General features: G+C 39.8%; 1 long non-coding RNA gene and 1 other non-coding gene across 3 annotated transcripts in view; one reads left to right on the top strand and one right to left on the bottom strand.

The window, feature by feature from the left end:
- The window catches only part of LOC140711453 (uncharacterized), a 251385-nt gene that overhangs the window by 100110 nt on the left and 130602 nt on the right, over positions 1-20673 (top strand). The window lies entirely within an intron of this gene.
- LOC119620133 (U7 small nuclear RNA) lies at positions 7953-8015 on the bottom strand. The gene has a single exon (XR_005236597.2). It is a non-coding gene; the product is annotated as a U7 small nuclear RNA (small nuclear RNA).

The raw sequence follows: 20673 nt of genomic DNA, 5'->3' as shown, positions 1-20673 counted from the left end.
AGCAGGCAAGTTAGTTTCTGCCAATCTTGCTTTAAACGGAATTTTCCATAAGCCTAATATGTAGACACAAGTCTAATTTTCAGTTAAGATTCATTGTTATATAAAAGTAATCGCCATATTTTTAATAGGGAAATTTGTAGTACTTAAATTATGTGTGATAATTTTTGAAATCTTAGAGAAATACACTTTGCTAAAGTTTCTGAGGGATAGGCCCATGCCTAATGATAGACACTCTAATTTTAGGCACAAAGTGGTTATGAGGATTTAACCATTTTCTAGAAAGTATATATGAAAATTGACTTATGGGCTCTAATACTGTATCCTGCCTGGTATCCACATCGCTTGCTGTGGGACTTTGTGGCCTGTCCCCCTAGTGGGGAGTGCTACTTGATTACTTGATCTTGGTCTCAGCCAGGTAGTTTGCATTGGATTTTGGCACAATTGCTTGAACTGTGCTCAGATGTTGGCCTTGACTGCTTGCACATCTGCTGTTTGACAAAAGAAGAGCCAGTTCTAAGGCATAAAAGACACAAGGATTAACCCTATACCAGCCTTCACAGAGGTAAGTCCAGCTTAGTACCACCCAGATCAACTGATTCCAAGCTAGCCAACTGATGCATGTGTGAGAATCCATGAATATTGGCTTGGAGTGGCATATTACATGGCAATAGTTGGCTGATACAACGTACTTTGTGATATAGTTTGGATGTTTGTCCCCTCCAGGTCTTATGTTAAAATATGATCCCAAGTGTTGGAGGTGGGCCTAGTGGGAGGTATCTGAGTCATGGGGGTAGATCCCTCATGAATGACTTGGTGCCCTCCTCTTGGCAATAAGTGAGTTCTTGCTCTATTAGATTAGGGGAGAGCTGGTTGTTTAAATAGCTTGTCACCTCCTCCCTTCCCTCTTGCTCCCTCTCTCACTGTGTGACACATCTGCTCCCCCTTTGCCTTCTGCTAGGATTGTAAGCTTCCTGAGGTTGCACCAGAAGCAGATACCAGCACTATGCTTCTTGTACAGCCTGTAGAACCATGCACCAAATAAATCTCTCTTCTTTATAAATTACCCAGCCTCAGTTATTCCTTTATAGCAATGCAAAATGGAGTAACACACCTTGCAAATTCAATTCTATTTCAGTGAGCAAACACTGGAGATATCATTGTGAGTTTTCCTTGGAGCCATTTATAATTCAAAATCATGGAAGTCCCAAGTTCTTTACCCAAAAAGTACCTTCCACAGAGAAGGCAGTCAATAAATGCTTAGTGAATTTGGCCTCAAATATATCTCAATCTGTCTTACTGTACAACATGAATCCAAGTGAAAATGAGAAAACAACCATTTGGAACAACACCTATGATGTTTGGAAACATCTCTTATGTACAGGCAAGTTCTTAGTGGCCTTTGGAGGTGTAGGCTGGAAGGGCCTTGTTCAGCTAATGAATTCCCTTGCACTCTGTATTTAAATAAATTCCCAAAGCTGCTTCTGCTCATATCCAGAATAGTAGCACTTTGAAGAAAAATTTAACACTCCTTCAGTGGAAGGCATTTTTTCCGTTTCTAGCCTGTGAATCCTTACAGTGGTATGGGAATTTTGTTATTATTATTACAATTATGAAGACCACTATTATTATTTGAGTGTTCGTTGTTCTGAATGATACTGTTTTAAACCCATCTGCACTAAGTTTCTAATGTAAAGGTTTTCCATCTTGCTTTGACTCACTACCAGAAACAAATAGAAGTTTCCATACACGAAGGCCAACTGGGTAAGGACATATCCCTAAGTAAGAAATTGGATACTAAAACCCAAGATGATTAGAAGTTTCCATGAAAATATAATAACATAATGGCAGCAGCCAACATTTATTGAACACTTTACAGCATGGGATGCAGTGAAGTACTTTCCACATACTTTTTAATATTCACAAACACCTTATGAGGCACACACATCTCTAGACTCATCTCATTCAGTGGTTCAACCCTTTTACCAAGTTCTGCAGCTGGGAAGGAACAGAGGTGGGATGTGAACCCAGGCTTCAGAGCTTACCCACTACATTTTGCTTGTGGCCAGAAACAGAAGCAGGAAGACTCAGTGACAAGATTCCAGGTTTTGGATGGAGACCGTTAAGATTCAAATTCCGGAATGCTAAGTTCGCTTAATCCTCTGTATCTCTGATTCTAGTTTCTTCCACTAGAAAATGGCAAGACGATGACCAACACTTTTTTTAAGAAACAAATTGGCCAGTGCGGTGGCTTACGCCTGTAATCCCAGCATTTTGGGAGGTCAAGGAGGGTGGATCATGAGATCAGGAGATTGAGACCATCCTGGCTGACACAGGTAAAACCCCGTCTCTACTAAAAATATAAAAAATTAGCCAGGCATTGTGGCAGGCGCTTGTAGTCCCAGCTACTCGGGAGGCTGAGGCAGGAGAATAGCGTGAATCTGGGAGGCAGAGCTTGCAGTGAGCCGAGATCTCGCCACTGCACACCAGCCTGGGCGACAGAGCAAGACTCAATCTCAAAAAAACAAAACAACAAAAAGAATTAAGTAACGGCCAGGGGCTGGCATTGCTGCTAACTGGATCTGATGTTATTTTTCCCACAGCATAAAACACTTGAGGTCGGAATGGGTTGAGTGTTGGTTGTCTTCCCACTTCAGGGAAGCTGAGCAATGGGTTTACTCAGTATAATGAAGCTGCTTTAGGAGAAAGTGCTCACCCTGCAAAACAGCAGGGAAGGCAGTCTATTTCCACAAAACCCACTTGTCACCTGTCGGAATGTGACTAAGAGAACACTCTAAATATAGAAGATGTAACCATCAATGACCAACTATTCCTTTCTAGAAGTAAACCTGATTCTTTGATAAGAAACTGTAAACTATCTACTTCCGGTTCTGCAGTTACAATAATGTGGTCAGGAAACAAAGAATAGGCTAGGTCCTGAAGGCATGAGTTCTGTGTTCAAATAAATCAGTTTATGGCAAGTGAAAACCTGAATAACTTTGTAAAATATTGCCCAGAGAGCCCAAGTTTTCCACTATTCAGGCTTTTGATGCCATTATATGCATCATTTTGACAACAGGCATAAAAGGATGATTTAAGTCTGACAATTTTGCTTCCTTGCAAGAAATTTTGCTAGTTTGATTTTAAATATGTAGGGAAGTCTTGTTCTTATAATATTTGAAATAAAAATTTAAAATGTGAATAAGGTGGTAAATGAAAAAAATCAACAATTCTCTAAATGTCACTTCATTCAGCAATATTACATTGTGTTTCTCCTCAGCAAGTGGGGTAATGAAAAATGTCATGTACACACAAGGTTGATAAGTTGATTTTTCTTTGTGAGTACACATCTTTGCATTAAGAATCAGAAAAAAAAAATATTTGTACTTCGCAGGTTTAAATGCTGAATTTATACCATTTGGCCCATTAAAAAATTGCTAAGACGAGCATAGAGGTAAAACATCAATATTTCTGTGATGTTTTGATTCTTACTGGTGATGGTTTCTTAAATACCACCTGCTCCACTGAAGCTGAATTCAGAAGGTAAATCATAATTTTCAGACATTATTGTTTATTTTCAGCATTTCTAGATAGAAAACATAAAATGTTAAAAATACCTCAAAAGTGACTTGATATGTAATTCTTGTTCTTTCAAAAATGGCTTGGCATGTCATTTTTATTCTTTCTTCACTCAGAATTCTTAGATGCACATACGGCTTTTGCTCTAAACTTTGCTCCTCTGAGAACCCACAGACCTCAGAATAAATATAAAATATATAATTTTTCCCCTGAGACCATCTGTAAGATGACTTCCTAAAAGAACGAAAAATTGCTTTTAAACGAGGGATAAACATGGAGTTCTGGTAACTCTGATTAAACTTCTTTGAAAGTTTTAAGCCAAGGCAGAGGGGGACAAGTGAAACTGCAATGGAATTCATCTTGCCAGCAGCATCATACAACATTTGCTCTCCTGAACGCTAACTTCAGCTGTGATTTATTAGGGGACCAAGTTCATGTCACTGTGTCTGATCTTCAGAGACCTGGCTTCAAATCCTGATTTTACTCACAATTGAAAATGAGGCTGGTGGTCAGATCCTAGCCCCATTTGACATAATTGTCAGCCTGCACTTGGAGAACGGCCTTCTGGAAAAACAGGGAGTGTTAACTTGCAGGTCAGGGACTTAAGTGCCTATCAGTGGAGTTTTTATCTGCAATGAGGCTGGGAGGGGCTGCAGCTCCTGACCCTCTCAGTGGGACACTTACTAAGCTGCCTGACGAAGTAGGGTAATACTATCCTAATGTCCTCCTAAGGAGATTTTGTCCTCTATCTCTTCTTGTTATTGTTAAAGCTTAAGAAAATGACTAATTATTAAAAGTTTGGAAAATAAATTGCTCTGGGACTTGGAATGTCTGTGTAAAATCTTAAAGGCAGCAATTTTGCTTCCTGGCATTTACTTGCCTTGTGCAGCTTACAAATAGTTTCCATGTGGTTGCTGCTCCAGTACAGACCTCTGATAAGAGGATGGGGAAATTAGTTTTGTAGAAGTCTGTCAGTCTAGGCGTAATGTGTATGCCTAAGTGGAATTTTTTTTTTAATGTTCTAGAGAAGGAGGGTTGTTTGCTAACTTTTGTGGACAATAGGGAAAGCTGAAGATTTCCGAAAATTAATTTTATAATCTGAGATAAGACAAAAAATCCAATCAGTGTAATTAAATTTGAGGCTGAATTTACGAAAAGAGACATATGAAAAGATATATGTCAGTTATAATGCTAATTTGTTATCACATCCTGGGATCTCTGCTCCTTTAATATGAGAGAGCCTCTTGTGTTTTTTGAACATCTATTGTTAATTCAGGAGAAGAGATGATGGGTACCACTATGCCAAGAGTCTTTTGGGAAAACATATTCCATTCATATCTGGAGGGAAGGGGACCCTAGAACTATTTTTTATTTGAATATGGTCAGTGTATTAGTCAGGGTTCTATAGAGGGACAGAACTAATAGGAGATATATATATAGAGGAGTTTATTAAGTTGTATTAATTCACACAATCACAAGGTCCCACAATAAGCCATCTGCAAGCTTAGGAGCAAGGAAACCAGTCCAAGTCCCAGAGCTGAAGAATTTGGAGTCTGATGTTCGAGGTCAGGAAACATCCAGCATGGGGGAAAGATGTAGGCTGGGAGGCTAGACCGGTCTCTTCACATTTTTCTGCCTGCTTTCTAACTGCACTGACAGCTGATTAGATTGTGCCCACCCAGATTAAGGGTGGGTCTGCCTTTCCCACCTTTCCCGCCTGTCTGTGTGGCAATACCCTCACAGACACACCCAGGATCAATACTTCGCATCTTTCGATCCAATCAGGTTGACACTCAGTATTAACTAACAGTCACTGTAGGTCTTTTTGGTTGAGATGGAGGCTACATCAGACATTTTTTTCCCCCATAGGAAGGTCATCTCATCCTTAGAAAAAGTAGGTATTACCTAGAATAAATGCTTCAGCCACCCTGTCTTGAGAGACTTTGAATTAGGGGCCTGGTGACACTGACATTTACTTAACCCGTTCAAAGCACGAAGGTTCAAGCACTATTCTACATACTATAGAAATATAAACTTATTTCTTTCTCATAACAACCCTATGAGGTAGATATGATTATTATCCCCATTTTTCAGATAAGGAAACTGTAATATAGAGAGGTTGAGCTGAAAGTCAAATATCTAGTAAATGGGAGAACCAGGCTTCAAACGCAGTCAGTCCAGCTCTGGAGTCCTTGCTTGTTCTAAGCTGCTTGATGGTGATGCATTCCTGACTAGCAAGACTTCCCCAGTAAACCAACTACAGATTGCCTACAATGTACTTAGTACATGAGGATTTTCTAAGGGGGCCAACGAGTTCATCTTCATGTCAGATTTCAAACTCCTTTGAATTTGGTAATGTGGTTCCATAATAACTTGTTTTGTGTGTGTCCATCATTGTTCTACTTAAATTCCTTAGTCAAACTATAAACTCTTAGAGCTGGTTAACCCTGACTAAGCATATCCTGGTCTACCAAAACCTGCATCAGAATTAACTTCTAAGAATGAACTCTTGGAGGGACATTTTCCTCTAATTGGTCAGGAATCCATTCCTGACCCTCAGTAGGTAGCTGCCCCTGTTATATTAATAAATCTGTGTTATGATTATTCTTTCTTTAATTGTCTCCCTCGTAAATACATCAGCTCTGTGAGATAGAGTTTATGCCTTATTTGTCCTCTTGTAGCCTCTGCCTAGCAAAGTGCATGATAGGTAGTAGCTATGCAAAGGTACTCAGAGAGGTTTGTTGATTGAGTGAGGCCAGTTGACCTTTGCTGCCTACTTTCTGTAGATCTCCAGGCTGTGCTGATGGACAAAGACTCTGTCTCCTCTCTACCTTGGAAGAGAGTTTTGTGACTGATTTTATGAAGTGATAAAATAGCTTTACTTGAACTTGTCAAACAAAATTTAATGATTATTGGAAATTCTGAAATAGAAATGGGGAAAAAATGGGATTTTTATTGGGAGAAACTCCCCAAATAGCTGTTAAACACCAATTTCACAAAAGAAACTAGAGGGACTTTAATTGCCTCTGGATCCATTTTGTCAACTCTAAGGTGCCTCAAAAAATTAAAATTGTACCTAATGAGAGGTTATTATGAAAGCAGAAGCAGCCATGTTAAGAGTAGGAAAGCTTCCTTCATATTTGTCCTGTTTGTGATTTGCAGTATCTAAATTATAGGATGTGGTATAGTAACGGATCTTCCTTGATCTAATATCCCACATTTCCCAAGTAATCTGAATAGTCTAACCTCTTAGCCTTCACACGACACTCCTACTCACTCTAATCATCGCTGTTCCCTGGAGTTTTCTGTCTTGTCTATTTTATTGTCATCTGGGGTAATTTTCAATTTTTATGTGATTGTCTCTGTCTCCCTCCCACATAGCTACACACGCACACACACACGCTCGCTCTCTCTCTCACACACATGCACACGCACTCGCACTCACACAGTGTGGAGAGATTTTAATCTCGTTTTGCTCTCTTCTTCCTAGTTTTGTAGTAAAGATCAGAAGATAGCAGGGCTGTTTTTATGGATGTGGAGGGAGGAGATAATTGAGGATGAAAATCTGCTACTTTTCACCTTCTAGATATGCTGCATTTTCTTATCAGCTTGTAGGAGAGGGTTAAGGTTTACTCAGTTTCGAAGGAGTTATTTTCAGGAGTCCAGAGGATTTTCCAACAGGAGTGGGTTGGACTGTTTGTTGAAGCAGTGAGATTACAGACAACCTGGTGAGGGTATTTGTAGCACTGACCTCTCAGCAGGGATGTGTGTGTTAGATCCAGCCTCCCTTTGAGGTTTCTCAGGCTTGACTATTTCTACATCTGGTGGGTACATCACTGTTTAAAAAATAAACTCAAAATTTGAGAATAACCATATCCTTGACAAGATGTATTCTTTTCTAAGGAGGATTGCTGCAGCTGCCTAACAATGAATTACAACATTCCACAGCTGTCTGGGCAGGAAATGAAGAAAATTATCCTGGCTATCTCAAAATGGGTGTTTGGGGGAATGGGGGAGGGTGTATGAGTTGCTAGAGAGTATTTTGGAATTAGGGCGGTGGGCCTGCCTGATCAATCTTATCTGGGATTACAGGGTCCTTGGCCATCAGATTTCAGAGAGTATTTAAAAATCTGAATAATCTAAAATAGTATGGTTACATAGATTCCAGATAGTGAACTAAAGTGAAAAATATGTTATTTTTGGCCACAACCTGACTTTACTGCCTTATCCTCCCATCTGATGAATAAATTGCACTTAAAAATTAATATCCTAATTACCTTACAGTCAAATATGATGGAGTGATGAGTACAGGAGTATCATTTATTAATCATCATTCCAATAGATGACTGTTCATATTATTTTCAATTTTCACTTTCTATGGTTTTTCTAGTACAAACCAGAAAACCTGCTAGACCAATTCTAAAAGAGCTGTAACACTTAACATTCATATTTTCAAAAGATTTTGTTGGTTGAATAACTGCTCATTCATTTGGTAATTCTGTGTGCCCTCTACTCTGCTTCCTAAAGTTGCATTTCCCAAGCACATCTAAGAACAGATTACTTCTCTCTCCCAGGGACCTCCAATGGCTCCCCATTGTCCACAGGAATGTTTCTCAAACCTTCATGTGCATATGAGTCACCTAGGGATCTTGTAAAAATGCAGATTCTGATGCATTTGGTCCAGGGTGGCACCTAGGCTTTTTGTATGTTGAAGTTTCTAAGTGTTTCCAAGGATGCTCTGGCTTTGACCTCACTTTGAGTGGCATGGGTCTACAGGGTGGGCCTGTCACTCTACTCTCTGGCCTTCCCAGGACATTATTGTTTTTCCAGATACCTGCACAACCTCTGCTTCTATGCTTTTGGGATGCTAGTATTCATTCACATCTTACTTGCCTTTATCCACAGAGCCCACACTCCCCACAAGCTCTTCTCACATTTGTCTCTACCCTGACCAACAATTAGAATCACTGTCTCCCTCTCTTGTTCTCCTCTTGCACTTTGTTGGAAATCAATTTTCCAACTTAGTACTGTCTGCCGGACTATACATATTGGGTGTGTATCTGTCTCTACCAATGAACTGTGAACCTCCGGTGGAGAACATCTCATTCTGTACATCTTACCCTCTTCTGCTGTGTTCTACACAATTCCTACATAGAGCAACTGTAAATAAAAGTTGAATTGAATAAAATTCACAAATTGTATAAAATCGCTTTTCTAGATGGATTTCTTTTGACTAGGTGAAACTTGCTGACATTCAGATAAACCTCTTCAATGTTCTTTCCTGAAAGGATGTCTTACTCCTTGGTAGTTAGGGATCGCTCCTGGGTGTTTTTAAAAAAGATTTTGACTTAGAGGATCTATGAATGTGACTATGTGGGCTAAGCTTCTTAAAGGGGCAACCCAGCTGAGAATCACAAAAGAAAGCGGAGGCTGCTACTTTTGCGGACCGTACAAGCTGGGTTTTTATTGTTGCTAATGAGAGCCACTCGTGTTGACTGTCTAACGGGAAGTACCTTAATCCTTTCTCATTAGACTTCTAAAATTAGCCTTGCTTTGCCCAGCTGGAAGAATCATGAGATGTGCCACCTTTTCAGATTTAGGTGGGATGATAGAATTGAAGGTGCATTCCGGGAATCTGGACAGATATTCCTATAGAGCTGGGCATCATTAATGAATAAGCTTTTGAATCAGAGTGACCTGGGCTCTAATTTTCATTCTGCAATGTGGTAACTTTGTCATCTTGAACAAATAAGTTAGCCAGTTTGATCCTTGGTTTTCTCATCTTTTAATGGGGTAATCATACCACTTTGAAGGATTATTAAGATTAAATGGAAGAATGTGTATCAACAAATAATGGTGAATGTTATTGCAATTAGAGCTCTGGCATGTCACCAGCCAATCTTTCAGGGCTGTAAGAGAAAACTATTTCCTTTTCTCCACCAACTAAAGGAAAAATGTTTTTTTCCTCTACTCTCTACTACCCTCAATACTTTACTTCTGACACCAGATGTGTGGGTTTTCCACACCAGGCAATTCTCCAATTCTCTGTGGACACCAACTGTGTATCCTACAAGTCAATTCTCACACGATCTACTTGGAGATAGCATCAAATCCCACAGGTTAAGGGATCAGTCCCATAAGACTGGCTGGGCGTGGTAGCTCACACCTGTAATCCCAGTACTTTGGGAGGCCAAGGTGGGCAGATCACGAGGTCAGGTGATTGAGACCATCCTGACTAACATGGTGAAACCCCATCTCTACTAAAAATACAAAATATTAGCTGGGCACGGCGGTGTGCGCCTGTAGTCCCAGCTACTTGGGAGGCTGAGGCAGGAGAATGGCGTGAACCTGGGAGGCAGAGCTTGCAGTGAGTGAAGATCATCCCACTGCACTCCAGCCTGGGCATCACAGCGAGACTCTGTCTCCAAAAAAAAAAAAAAAAAAAAAAAAAGACGGCTTCTACTTCAGGTCACTGACAGGTCCAGGTTGCCACCTTTCACCTGTGTTTCTGACTGGCTGGCTGTAAATCAGAGGTTCCTGTGATGTCCTCCTTGGGTTTGACAATTTGCTAGAATGGCTCACAAAACTCAGGAAAACATTTATTTACATCTACCAGTTAACTCAAGAACAGCTAAATGGAAGTGATGCAAAGGACAAGGCATGAAGGAAGGGACACAGAGCTTCCATGCCCGCTCTGGGCATGTCATCCTCCTTAATCACCAACCCAGAAGCTCTCTAAACCCTGTCCTTTTGAGTTTTCATGGACATTTCATTCTGTAGGCATGACTGATTAAATCACTGACCAATGATGATCAATTCAGGCTTCAACTCCTTGCCCCTTGGAGGTTGGGGGTCAAGTTCCAACTTCTAATCACATGAGTAATTCCTCCAGCATCTAGCCCCATCCAGTGATTTTCTAGGGGCTTTTGAAAAATCACCTCATTAATATAAACTTGGGTGTGGTTGAAACGGGCTTGGTATGAATAACAAGAGATACTCTGGAGCTAGTTTAGGAACCCAGGACAAAAGACCAAATATTATAACCAAAGATACTCCCAAAGCTCTTATCACTTAGGAAATTACTAGGATTTTAGGAGCAGTGTGTCAGAAATGAGATTACAGACCAAATATGTATTTCTCATTATAAATCACAATATCACGGGACTTAAAGTCTATCACCAGTGTTTATTGATCGCATCTCAACTATTAAAAGCTGGAATGAGAGAAGGGCTCTTGACTTCAGCACACAGGTTCTGTTCTTTTTTACAGAACTCTGGCTGCTGTGTTGTACCCACTCACTGCCCCGACTAGTGGCAGAGGCAGTAACTTCATCAGTGACTTGATTCTATTCCAAATCCATCAAAATTGAGACTTTTTAGTCTTTTCTGGATCATGGACTTCTTTCAAAATCTAATGAAAACTATTAGCCTTCTCCCAAGAAAAAAAAAATGCAGGTTTTTACATAATTTTGCTTTTATTTTCTGGAGGTTGATGAGCCCCAGGGTAAAAAACACTGCTTCCTCTATGGGCTTACAAACTTCTGGTTCCTCATGAGGCAAGAAGCCAAGAATAACACAACGAAGTTGACTTGGCACAATTAAAGATTAGGAAAGTTAGTGCAAGGATGGAGAGAATCACTCACTTCTCCCCCAATTCATTTTTCCTGCTCAGGAAAACCTAGAGCCAAGATTAAGACTTGAAGGGTAGGGGGAGAGTGGTTTGATAATCTTTCCTGTTACATTTTGCATTGGGAATTATGGTCATTTAATTATATCTGTGTATTTTAGATGGTTTCTGATATAATACATTAATCTCCACAAGGGTTATGATAAAAATGAGTAATATCCCAATTTAGGAAACTGTTTTAGACATGGAGTGAAAGCTGCCCAGGCAGCAAAGTATACTGCTCACCATTTTTCTTGGTCCAGGTGGTAGATCTCTGTGCAGGGCTGACTTGCATTAACAAACATGAACACAGTAGATGTGGAAACATGTCCAGGCCTTGCTCATCAGTTCCCATTTTCATACTTCCCGAGTAGGCTGGGAAACATGGAAGGACAGCATGAATTCAATTTAACAGTCCAGTAAGTGCCAAAGAAATGATCACATCTCTGAAAATAAGTGTTTTAGACAAAATTTTTCAGATGGTAAAAAAAGACAAATCCTTTGTTTAGTAAACAGCAAACACTTTATACATTAATCATCCAGCTGACATTAAGTGTAATCAAAGGTTCCGTTTTAGTTCAAATACAACTTATGTTCCCAATTAATTACTTGCAGGACTACATAGTTTGCATTTTAAAATAAATGTTCTGCTTCCCAGATGTCTTCTTATAGGCATGCTGTGACCCTTCTTAGAGAGGCTGATTCTCTTATCACAGTGATTTCAAGGCCTGCTGGGGTGTGAAAAAACTGATACGGTTTAAGTACCACCTGCCATTTTGGACCTAATAAGGAATTTGTGGAGCTAGAATGCAGTTCCTACACTTAAGTGGGTTATATTCTTGGCAAAGAAGCTGTGAATTGAGATGATGTCATTCAAATTTGATTTTTTCCAGAGAAACATTATTATAATGGAGTTATCATCTTCCTGACAAAGGGTCAAGTTTTAGTGGATTCACAGAAATGAGGCTATCATACTGGTAAGGAACCTCAAGGGAAATGTGGGTCAGTCCTCTTTCCTGAGTCAACAAAGTGTTATCCTCACTTTTCAGATGAGACAAGTGAGATTTCTTTAGAGGCTGTGTTCTGCTAATATTCTAATTATGAGTAGGGATTTTGGAGGGTAAGGATAGGATCTAGAACAGAGCCATCCAATAGAACTTTCTGCAATGATAAAAATATTCTGTATCTGTGCTATCCAATACAGTAATCTAGTCACATGTGGCTGTTGAGTGCTTCAAATATGGCTAATGTGACTAGGATACTAAAATTTAGATTTTATGTACTTCTAAATAATTTAAATTTAAATATATATAGTTACATGTGGAGAGAAGAGGTAAATTGAATATCATTCCTGGCATTTGAAAGGCAAGGCCTATGTAACAAAGTGAAAAGTATAACCAAGAAAATAAAATCAGACGAGATAACTACCTTGCTGGCTGCATTGGTTATTTTAAAATGAAGTTTGTTTGTTTGTTTGTTTTAGACAGGGTCTCACTCTGTTGTCCAGGCTGGAGAGCAGTGGTATGACCTTGGCTCAGTGACCTTCCCCTCCTAGGTTCAAGTGATCCTCCTGCCTCAGCCTCCTGAATACCTGGGATTATAGGCATAAACCACCATGCTGGGCTAACTTTTGTATTTTTAGTAGAGATGGGATTTTGCCATGTTTCCCAGGCTGGTCTTGAACTTCTAGCCTCAAGTGCATAATGAAGTTTAAAGATCATCAATCTGCTGGACAATACCATGGAAAGTCTCAGAGTCATTTTAAAAAAATATTTATGGTATAAGGAAGGAAAAGCACACACACACAAATCCCAGGGGTATGGACAAGTACCAAATAAAATATTTAAACTTGGCCGGGTAGGGTAGGTCACGCCTGTAATCCCAGCACTTTGGGAGGCTGAGGTGGGTGGATCACGAGGTCAGGAGATTGGGACCATCCTGGTCAACACAGTGAAACTCCGTCTCTACTAAAAATACAAAAAAGTAGCCGGGGGTGGTGGTGCGTGCCTATAATCCCAGCTACTCTGGAGGCTGAGACAGGAGAATGGCGTGAACCTGGCAGGCGGAGCTTGCAGTGAGCCGAGATGGAGCCACTGCACTCCAGCCTGGGTGACAGAGTGAGACTGTCTCAAAAAACAAACAAACAAAAATTAAACTTAAACAAATGCCGTATTTAATGACAGAGTTAGGACACATTTAAAGAAAAACTTCCTAAGGGTAATGGAGGAAGTTGCCATGGAAAATTATGGAATATACTTTGAAAAACAAAACCAAAAGCAGTTTTGAACTGTGGCTGGCCATAGGTCTAGAAGCAAAATTTATACTACTGTAATTATTTCCACTTATTTGGTTTTTACTTTCAATTTTAACATATGTACTTTCTCTTAATTTTGATACAAAATACATAACATGAGATCTGTCTTAGCAAATATTTAAGCATACATGGCAATATTGTTAATTATAAGCACAATGTTGTTCAGCAGACTTCTAGAACATTTTTCATCTTGCATGATTGAAATTTTATGCCCATTGAAAAGCAGCTCCCCATTTCTTGTCACCCCAACTCCTGACAGTCACCATTCTATTTTCTGCTTTGATGAATTAGACTCCTCATATAAGTGGAATGATACAGTATTTGTCTTTTTGTGACTGGCTTATTTTGCTTAGCATAATGTCCTGAAGGTTCATCCATGTTGTAGTACATGACAAGATTTCTTTCCTTAAGGCCAAATAAAATTCAGTTATATGTATATGTCACTTTTTTGTCCATTTATTCATTGATGAATATTTAGGTTGTTTGTACGTCTTGGCTATTGTGAACAACGCTGCAAGGAATATGGGACTGCAGGTATCTCTTTGAGATCCTGATTTCAGTTCTTTGGGATTAAAACTCAGAAAGCTAGATCATATAGTAATTCTATTTTTAGATTTTCATCATAGTGGCTTCCACCATTTTACATTCCTGACAGTGCATAAGGGTTCCAATTAATTTTTCCACATCCTTGTTTACCCATATATATACACACACATATATACACACGTATATATACACACGTATATATATACACATACACACAATTTTATATATATATATAATTTTTTATTTTTTTATTATTATTTTTGAGACAGAGCCTTGCTCTGTCACCCAGGCTGGAGTGCAGTGGCACAATCTTGGCTCACTGCAACCTCCGCTTCCTGAGTTCAAGTGATTCTCCTGCCTCAGCCTCCTGCATAGCTGAGATTACAGGCACACACCGCCACGCCCAGCTAATTTTTGCGTTTTTGGTAGAAATGGGGTTTTACCACATTGGCTAGGCTGGTATCGAACTCCTCACCTCAGGTGATCTGCCTATCTCGGCCTATATTCTTTTCTAAATTTTATTTTTTTTATAGGTGCGAGATGATATATCATTGTAGTTTTGCATTTCTTTGATGACTGGTGATGCTGAGCACCTTTTCATATTCCTGTTGGCTATTTGTATGTCGTCTTTGGAGAAACGTCTATTCAACTATTTTGCTTATTTTGTAATAGTGAGAGGTGACAATGTGCTAGTAGCCCTCACTCTCAGCACCTCCTCGGCAGTCCACTCTGGCGGCGCTTGAGGAGCCCTTCAGCCTGCCACGGCATCGTGGGAGCGCCTCTCTGGGATGGCTGAGACTGCAGCCGCCTCCCTCTGCTTGCCGGGAGGTGTGGAGGGAGAAGCGCGGGCGGGAACCGGGGCTGCGCTCACGGGCTGGTGTGAGTTCCGGCAGGCGCGGGCTCCACAGAGCGGCTGGCAGGCGCCCACCAGCCCAGAGCAGTGAGGGGCTTAGCACCCGGGCTAGCAGCTGGGGAGGTTGCCCTGGGTACCCCAGCAGTGCTGCCTGCTGGGGCTGTACTCAAATTCTCCCTCCCCGCAGGGCAGGGCTAGGGACCTGCAGCCCACCATATCTGAGCTCTTCCCCATGCGGTGGGCTCCCTGGCAGGCCTGAGCCTCCCCGAGGGGCGCAGCCCCCTGCTCTGTGGGGCCTGGTCCCGTGGACAGCCCAAGGGCTAAGGAGTGCAGGCGCAGCTGGGGACTGAAAGGCAGCTCCGCCTGCAACCCTAGTGCAGGATCCCTGGGTGAAGCCAGCTGGGCTCCTGAATTGGATGGTGACTTGGAGAACTTTTATATCTAGCCAGAGGATCCTATGTGCACCAATCAGCACTCCATATCTAGCTAACCTAGTGGCCACTTGGAGAACTTTTCCGTCTAGCACTCTGTCTGGCTCAAGGATTGTAAACGCACCAATCAGCACTCTGTGTCTAGCTCAGGGTTTGTAAATACACCAATCAGTACTCTGTGTCTAGCTCAAGGTTTGTGAATACACCAATTGGTACTCTGTATCTAGCTAACTCTGTATCTAGCTAACTAGTACTCTGTGACTCTGTGTCTAGCTCAAGAATTGTAAATGCACCAATCAGCACTCTGTGAAAACGGACCAGTCAGCTCTCTGTAAAGTGGACCAATCAGCAGGATGTGGGTGGGGCCAGATAAGGGAATAAAAGCTGGCTGCTCGAGCAAGCAGTGGCAACTGGCTCGGGTCACCTTACACACTGTGGAAGGTTTGTTTTTTGGTTCTTTGCAGTAAATCTTGCTGCTGCACACTCTTTGGGTCCACACTGCTTTTATGAGCTGTAACAGTCACCATGAAGGTTTGCAGTTTCACTCTTGAAGCCACTGAGACCACGAACCCACTGGGAAGAACAAACAACTCCAGACGTGCTGCTTTTAAGATCTGTAACATTCACCACGAAGGTCTGCGGCCTAGCTCCTGACAGTGAGATCACGAACCCACCACAAGGCAGAAGCTCCAGACACATCTGAACGTCCGAAGGAACAAACTCTGGACGCACTGTCTTTAAGAACTGTAACACTCACCACGAGGGTCCACTGCTTTATTCTTGAAGTTAGGGAGACCAAGAACCCACCAATTAAGGACACAATAGGACTGGTTTTTGCTATTGAGTTGTTGGCGTTCCTTATATATTTTGGACATTAACCCTTTGTTAGATATGTGGTTTGCAAATATTTTCTCCTATTCCGTAAGCTTCCATTTCACTCTATTGATTGTTTCCTTCGCTTCGTAGTTTACAGAAGCTTTGTAAATTTGATGTGGTCTCACTTGTCAATTTTTGCTTTCGTCACATGTGGTGTTGGTGTCACCTGCGAGAAACCATTGCCAAGACTAATGTCACAAATCTTCTTCTCTGTGTTTTCTTTTAGGAGTTTATAGTTGCAGGTGTTACATTAAGTCTTTAAACCATTTTGAGTTGGTTTTGTGTATGGTGTAAGATACAGGTACAGTTTATTTTTGCATGTGGATATCCAGTTTTCCCGACATCATTTACAGAAGAAATAATCGTTTCCCCATTGTAAATTCTTTGTGTTCTTATTGAAGATCAGTTGACCACGTGAGTGTGGTCCTATTTCTGTGCTCTGTTCTGTTCCATTGGTCTATACGTCTGTCTTTGTGCTAGTACTATATCATTTAAATTTCTGTAACTTGCAAAATGCTTTGAAATTAAGGAAGTGTGGGGCCTTTAGCTATTTTTTTTTTTCCTCAAGATTGTTTTGGCTCTTCAGGATTGTTTGTGGTTTCATATAAATTTTAGGAATATTGTTTCTATTTCTGTAAAAAGTACCAGTGGGATTTTGATACACATTGCACTGAATCTGCAGATAGCTTTGGGTAGTATGGACATTTTAACAATATTGTCTTTTAACTCATGAACATGGGATGTCTTCCAATTTATTTGTATCTTTTTGGTTTTTTTTTTTTTTTTTTTTTTTTTTTTTGAGACAGAGTCTCGCTCTGTCGCCCAGGCTGGAGTGCAGTGGCCGGATCTCAGCTCACTGCAAGCTCCGCCCCCGGGTTCCTGCCATTCTCCTGCCTCAGCCTCCCGAGTAGCTGGGACTACAGGCGCCGCCACCTCGCCCGGCTAGTTTTTCGTATTTTTAGTAGAGACGGGGTTTCACTGTGTTAGCCAGGATGGTCTCGATCTCCTGACCTCATGATCCACCCGTCTCGGCCTCCCAAAGTGCTGGGATTACAGGCGTGAGCCACCGCGCCTGGCCCCCTATTTGTATCTTTTTAAGTTCTTTCAGCAATGTTTTATAGTTTTCAATATATAGGTTTTTTTCTCTCCTTGGTTAAGCTTCTTTCTAAATATTTTATTCTCTGATGCTTTTATAAACAGTATTTTCTTAATTTCCTTTTTGAGTTGGACATTGTTAGTATATAGTAACATAGCTGTTGATGTTGAATCTTTTTTTTTTTTTTTTTTTTTTTTTTTGAGACAGAGTCTCGCTTAGTCACCCAGGCTGGAGTGCAGTAGCGGGATGTCGGCTCACTCCTAGCTCCCGCTCACTCCTAGCTCCGCCTCCCGGGTTCACGCCATTCTCCTGTCCCAGCCTCCTGAGTAGCTGGGATTACAGGCGCCTGCCACTACGCCAAGCTAATTTTTTTGTATTTTTAGTAGAGACAGGGTTTCACCGTGTGTTAGCCAGGATGATCTCCATCTCCTGACTTCCTGATCCGCCTGTCTCGGCCTCCCAAAGTGCTGGGATTACATGCATGAGCCACCGCGCCCAGCTGCAATCTTAATGAATTAATTTATTTAATAGATTTTGTGGGATCCTTAGCATTTTCTATATATAAGATCATGTCACTTGTAAACAGATAATTTTACTTCTTCCTTTTGGATTTGGTTGCCTTTTCTCTCTTTTGCCTAATTGCTCTGGCCAGGACTTCCAGTACTAGCCAAATTATTCTGTTAAAAAGAAGTGGCAAGAGTAGGAATCCTGGCTGTGTTCTTCTTATCCTGGCTGTGTTCTTAATCGTAGAGGGAAAAATTTCAGTTTTTCACCATTGAGTATGATGTTAACTGACGGTTTGTCATATATGGTCTTCATTATGTTGAAATATATTCCTTCTATGGCTAATTTGTTAAGAGCTTTTTTTCATGAAGGAATATGGAATTTTATCAGTGTTTTTTCTGAGTCTATTGAGATGATTATATGGTTTTTGTCCTTCATTCTGTTGCTACGATGTATCACATTTATTGATCTGTGTAAGTTGAATCATCCTCGCATCCTTGGAACAAATCCCAGTTGGTCATGGCATATGATGCCTTTAATGCGCTGTTGAATTCTGTTTGCTGGTGTTTTGTGGAGGATTTTCGCATAAACATTTATCAGAGTATTGGCCTGTAGTTTTATTTTCTTGTAATGTCTTTATCTGAGTAATGCTGGCCTCGTAAATTGAGTTTGAGAGTGTTCCTTCTCTTTAATGTTTTTGAAGGCTGTGAGTAGAATCGGTATTAGTTCTTTACATGTTTGGGAGAATTCAACAGTAAAGCCACCGGGGCTTTTCTTTGACGAGCAACTTTTTATTAAGGCTTTAATCTCATGATTTATTATTGGTTTATTGAAGCTTTCTGTTTCTTCATGATTCAATCTTGGTAAGTTGTATGTGTCCAGGAATTTATCCATTTGTTAGACTATAGTAGTTTGTAATAGTCTAATGATGTCTGTGGTATCAGTTGTTATGTCCCCTTTTTGGCTTCTGATTTTATTCGGGTCATCTCTTCAAGTTTGTCTTGCTTTTGTTGGTCTTTTCAAAAAACAACTCTTAGTTTCATTGATTTTTTTTCTATTATGTTTCTATTGTTATTTTATTTATTTCTGCACTGATCTTTATTGTTTTCTTCCATCTGGTAACTTTGTGCTTAGCTTGTTTTTCTTTTTTTATTTCTTTGAGATATAGAATTATGTTGTTCATTTGAATTATTTCTTCATTTCTAGTGTAGACATTTATTATAAACTTCCCTCTTAGTCTTGCTTTAGCTGCATCTCATAAGTGTTGGGAATGCTATGTTTCCATTTTCATTTGTTTGATATTTTCTAATTTCCCCTTTGACTTTGTTCTTCGACCTGTGGGTTGTTCAATAGTGCGTTGTTTAACTTCCACATATTTGTGAATTTTCCAGTTTTACTTCGGCTTTTGATTTCTAGTTTCATTACATTGTGACGGGAAAATAAACTTGGTATGATTTCAGTGTTCTTACATTTGCTAAGACTTCTTTCTTGACCTAATGTGTGATTCTGTCTTGGAGAATGTTCTGTGTGTGCTTGAGAAGGATGTGTATTCTACTGCTGTTGGGCGAAATGTTCTGTATATGTATGTTTGGTCAATTTGTTCCTTAGTGTTATTCAAGTCCTGTGTTTCTTTATTGATTTTTCTGTTTTGATGTTCTATTTGTTATCTAAATTGGGGTATTGACATCTCTTATTATTGTGGTATTGTATATTTCTCCCTTCAATTATGTCAATGTTTGCTTCATATTTTAGGTGCTGTAATGTTGGCTGCATTACATATTTATAATTTTTTTAAATTTTCCTGGTAAATTGACAATTTGCCATTATATAATGTCTTTGTCTCTTGTGACAGCTTTCAACTTACAGTATATTTTGCCTAGATAAATATGGCCAGCTGTGCTCTCTTTTGGTTACAATTCGCATGAAATGTCCTTTTAAAAAATGTTTTAAAAATCCTTTTACTTTCAGCCTATTTGTGTCTTTAAATCTAAAGTGAGTATTTTGTAGACAGCATATAGTTGGATCTTGTTTAATTTTTATTCATTAAGCCACCTTATGTTTTCTGATTGGGGAATTTGATGCATTTACATGTGAAGTAATTAATTATAAAGAAAGACATACTACCTCATTTTATTACGTTGTATGTGTCTGATAGCTCTTTTGTCTTTCTTTTCCTCTCACAATATTTTGTGTTTTGTTGATATTTTTGTAATAACGTTTTTCATTTTGTTTTCTGTATTTTTCTAGGTATTTTCTGTGTGGTTACCATAGGGCTTACATAAAACATAGTTACAATGATCTAGTTAAAGCTGATACAAATTAAGTTTAATCACATACAAAAACTCTGCACTTCACTCTTTCCCCCCAAACTTGTGATATTGATATAACAAATTTTTTTATATTATGTCCTCATTAGCATATTTTAATAGTTATGGTTATTTTTTATACTTTTGTCTTATAACTTCCACCAGAATCAAAAGTCATTTATGCACCACTATTACAGTATTACAACATTCAATATTTGTTTATATATTGGCCTTTACCAGCATGCTTTATATTTTCATATACATTTGTGGTGTTGTTTAGCATCTTTTTGTTTAAATTTGAAGGATTCCCTTTAGTGTTTCTTATTAGGCAAGTCTCGTGGTGTGAACTTCCACAACTTTTGCTTATCTGGGAAAGTCTTCATCTCTCCATTTTTGAAGGACAGTTTTGCAGTATATAGTGTATTTTATTGTCAGTTTGTTTTCTTTCCGCACTTTGAATATATAACCCTACTTCCTTCTGGCCTATGATGTTTTTGCTGAAAAAT

The sequence above is a fragment of the Chlorocebus sabaeus genome, chromosome 3 (genome assembly GCF_047675955.1).
Source record: "Chlorocebus sabaeus isolate Y175 chromosome 3, mChlSab1.0.hap1, whole genome shotgun sequence".
Lineage (NCBI taxonomy): Eukaryota > Metazoa > Chordata > Mammalia > Primates > Cercopithecidae > Chlorocebus > Chlorocebus sabaeus.
This window is presented reverse-complemented; position numbering and strand designations above follow the sequence as displayed.